This window comes from Aplysia californica, unplaced genomic scaffold (assembly GCF_000002075.1).
Source record: "Aplysia californica isolate F4 #8 unplaced genomic scaffold, AplCal3.0 scaffold00473, whole genome shotgun sequence".
Classification (NCBI taxonomy): domain Eukaryota; kingdom Metazoa; phylum Mollusca; class Gastropoda; order Aplysiida; family Aplysiidae; genus Aplysia; species Aplysia californica.
This window is the reverse complement of record NW_004797743.1, coordinates 163,230-167,716: the sequence shown is the minus strand read 5'-3', so window position 1 is coordinate 167,716 and position 4,487 is coordinate 163,230.

The following is a 4,487-nucleotide window of genomic DNA, read 5'->3' as shown; positions in this document are numbered from 1 at the left end:
GGGGGGGAGATGGGGAGGGGCAGGATTTGCGAGAAAGCTGCTCCGAACAGAGGGGTAAGATAGGGATTTTTTGTTGCTCTTTACTTAAAATTGGAATTCACGCTTATAGACAAGAATTCTCGTTCGGAAGGCACGATATTAGGAATAAAACAAAAAAAAGAAAGGCATTCGTGATGAGTACCAACGTAACTCTGAATATAAATCTTTGAGTATCATTGGTACCTCATGCTTGTGTGCAGTGGACGTTTGCTTTCGTCAACCCCCCTTCCTCCCCACCCCCACCCTCCCTCCCCCTTTCGAAAAAAATAGAAGCAACGGAGTTGGGAAAAGGGCAGATATTACTTTGTACGTTAGTTATACCTATGTCTCCAAGGTAAATGACCAATGTAAACAAATTTATTAACGTGCTCTTTTGGTGTCTTTATGTACTCGTGCGTAATAAGTTCTGTTGATATTTTTGGTTGATTCTGTTTTATTTTAAGATGTCAATCATATAAAGTTCCCTATTCCCGTAGTTTTTATCAATAAAATTTGAGTCCAAGGCCTCTGAATTTCATTATAATTGTAATTGTACAATATTTATGTCTCCACCAATGCAATAACATGTATAACCTAGCTGCTTCTACAATCTATGTATTTCAATGTTGAAGGTGTTACGTTTATGGTTATTTCTGATCTCCCCAAAATTGTAATTTTCATAAACTCTGAAACTGCCCCCGACTGACAATCGTTTAGAGGAAAGTATAGAAAAATATTGCTATTTTTCTTGATACTGTAAACGCAGCTCCGACATTTGTGGTACAGCGATTAGGCGCTTAGCAGTCGCACACAGGAGACCTGAGATCGATTCCATAGTGGAGAGGGAATTTTTAATCGAGTATTAAGATCTTTCTGCTGGGATGCGTCCGTCTCAGCTCGGGTTGTCCTCGACAGGCAGGGTCAGGAGCCCGCTTCCTAAATGATCGATATTGTGTACATTGTGTCGATGGAGGCGTAAAAAACACCTACATTAAAAAAAAATATCATGTAGAAGCGAGAGTGTGTGGACACTTTAACAATTTTCGATTTTAGTTTTCCGTCTCGCTTTTACTAAACTGTGCCACACCTACCCTGCAATCAAGCAAAATCATTGGGAGCTATAATACATGAACTACTCAAAACCAGAACAAAGGCAGTTCATACCAATTCTTAAGATCGACCCAAATTCGTACGTAGCATAGTAAATTTATATTATATATTTTGAAAATTTTAAAAAAAATTGTACTGTCCCATTGAAACAAATGTATTACCTCTATGAAAGTTAAAGGTTTATACAGAGTTAAAATTAAAGATCATATCTAATGTCTATCTCAACCATCTTATATTTACAATGCAAAATGATGAAATCATCTCAAAAACTTCAATTACCGAGTAATATGAGGTTTCTTATCCCAACATTCAGAATGTGTTTAAGGACATTACGTAAACCCCATTCCATTCTTTTTCTTCTAGTTTCTAATAGGCCCAAACAACTAGTCTATAACTATACTAGTATATACCATTATACATGTAGTACAATTCTGAGTGGTCAATATATTAACGGCCTGTACCTAGCGCTTTTCTCAAAGAACATAAGCAGTATAGATATAGCTCTCCCCGATTATAATTTATTAGAAGCTTTTCCCTCCCGTGTTATGACAAGATCAGGGTCTTTACCATACGTCTTGGCCCATCCTGGCCACACACCATGAACGAGGAAAGTCCTGACTCAGTGCCCAGTGCTTACCAGGAAGCTTATCGAGTTGTCCCGTTCCCCAGTTCCCACGATGTGCCCTGGTTTCTCGGGGAAACTGATACGGCGTGAAGGGAGTGCTGCGAATTACAACACAAGTGTTGTCCAAGTCGAGAGCTTCGTCTTCTTGTTATTGAATGACGCGTCATTCGATTGTGAAATCCCTCTGTGCCGTGGGCCTGAGAATGTCGATTCTCTTCGCAACACCTTTTTCTTTTTCATAAAATCAAATCTTTCTTTCACTTTAATAAATCCAGACCCACCTTTGGACTTTTGAATGTCAGTTCTCTTCACGGCTCCTTTTCTTCTTCATAAAATCAAATCTTTCGTGCACTTCACTACATCCAGATTTTACCTAGCTGTGGACTTTTAAATGTCAATTATCTTCGCAGCACCTTTTCTACTTTATCAATTTAATCAAACCTTTTTTTGTTCAATTTACTCATTTCAGATTTTTATCAGTGGACTACTTCGATTTTTTACGCGCATTTCAACACCTTTAAGACTAATCCTCTCTGTGCCACCGTCTCTTTTAAGATAGAGCTGTAGCCTTTACACATTTTTTCACTCAACAAAAACAGATTTAAACAGGAGTTTGAATGCTGGTTCCCAGTATCATACCCATTGCATGGTTGGCCAAAAATCTAACTTTGAATGAAACTTAGAACACTAACTTAAGAAAATTAAGGCAGACGTCTTTAAGACATAAATGATGGTAACTTTATTGTGCTATATTACACAATCCGAATCTTTTTCGCTAGTTTTCGAGGAGAAGGAGGGCGAGAAGAAGGGAGAATAATTAGCAGAAGAAAGAAACGAAGTGAAAAAAATGGTACTGAGGATTTTGGAAGAGGGAATGACACGGAAGAGGAAAAGAAAGTGATGGTAGAATAAGTCAGTTGTCTGCTATTATGAATTTAAAAAAAAAATCTTAATCGTCACCACAGTACCCCGTAAAAAAGATTGTCATTCGCTTGGTTGTTATCTTGCTGGATAGCAGTGTGGGTGGCTTTATTTCAAATCCTCGGTGAAACATTTTTTTTCAGGTGAAATCTTTTTTGTGAGCTTTCATCGCCCAGAGTTCTTAATTGTAGCTCAGCCATATTACATATCATGGAGAGTGTTTCTCTTTCTTTGGGGTGTTATGTCCCACATTCCTCCCTACTGTTTAGTCCTCCTGATAAGTTTACGGAGAACAGAGGGGCATAAAACAATTCAAAGCAAAAGAAAAACCAAACAAACAAAAGACAATAAAGCAGCAGTAGCAGTAGCAGTAGCAGTAGCAGCAGCAGTAGCAGTAGTAGTAGCAGCCACCATAATAATAATAACAACAACAAAAACAGCAAATACCTGTGCTCAAAAATTGGGAGAGTGGAAGTGAGGGGTGAGGGGGGGGGGGAACGTTAAATCCAGACCATTCATCATTGGAGTCTTTTGTCGTTACAGAGTGTCATCTTAATGACGGCTTGTTTGTTTGATTTGTTTGCTTGAGTAAAGAGAAGCGCAATAATAACCATTTAAAGCTGGGGAAAAGTAAGGTAGTCATACACTTTTTTAAATTTTGGTAAATGTTTTACGGCGCTCACAACTGCATAGGTCATAAGAGCGCGCGGGACACATTAAACATTTTCAGTTGGTAGGAAACCTTGAATTTTGCCCGTGTGATCGCCGAAGCCTACTCTAATCGATTTTGGATCACCAAGGGATCTTTAACGTGCGCAACTTGCACACGGGACCTCCGAGATTTTTCGTCCTTTTTCGAGAAAGGTAGGTGTAGATCTTGCCTACCAGAAGATGAGGGGGGCGGCTGAAAGAAAGCTGTAAGAAGGAGCCGAGGAGTAGCAGTAGAAATGCTGCAGAAAGAGTCAGGAGCCCTGAGGAGGGGGCAAAGGAGGTGGGGGCAGAAAGTGGAGATGAAAGCAGACGACAGAACATTGCTAGAGAGCAGGAAAGGAGGGGAAAGGAGATAATTTTAGAGAAGAAACCTTTTCCTTCGCAACCCGGATTTGAAACCGGGACCTTTGAATGAGAGGCGAACACCTTAACCTCTAGGCCACGAGAGCCCCCGAGGCAGTCATACAAAATTAAACAAATGAATAAATAAATGATTAAATAAATAAATAAATAAATAAATGAATGAATGAATAAATGAATGAATGAATGAATGAATGAATGAATGAATGAATAAACAAATAAAAGGACAAGGACATGGCACGTAAAGCCAGTGTCGCCCTCCAACCACACGCAGGATGGACACTAAACATGTCGTCTTTAAGCCTGGAATTTGCCTTAGCAAAGTATTATCTTTTAAATAGGGCCTACTAGCCTTCTTACATCCCCTCTTCCTGTTAAAAAGAAGTCAGCCCCATTAATTTTCTAGACACCAATTCAGATTAATTCTTTACCACCACCACAACCACACCTCTTTTCACAATTTCACACCCTTTCCCCGCCCCCACATCAACGGCATCTGCATTTAGGCCCTTGTCTTATGACCTTAGGCATTGACAATAATAATATTTCAACCTCCTGGAAGGTGACATAGCAAATGGTTAAGAACAGGTTGATTAAAAATTTACGAGTCACAGGCTACAAATGAAAGAGCAATGGAACGTGGTTGGTCTCACAAACTGTGGCGAGTCACCACACATCGAGAAAGTAACATTCTCTAACATTACAAAACTTTCTCTCTCTCTCTCTCTCTCTCTCTCTCTCT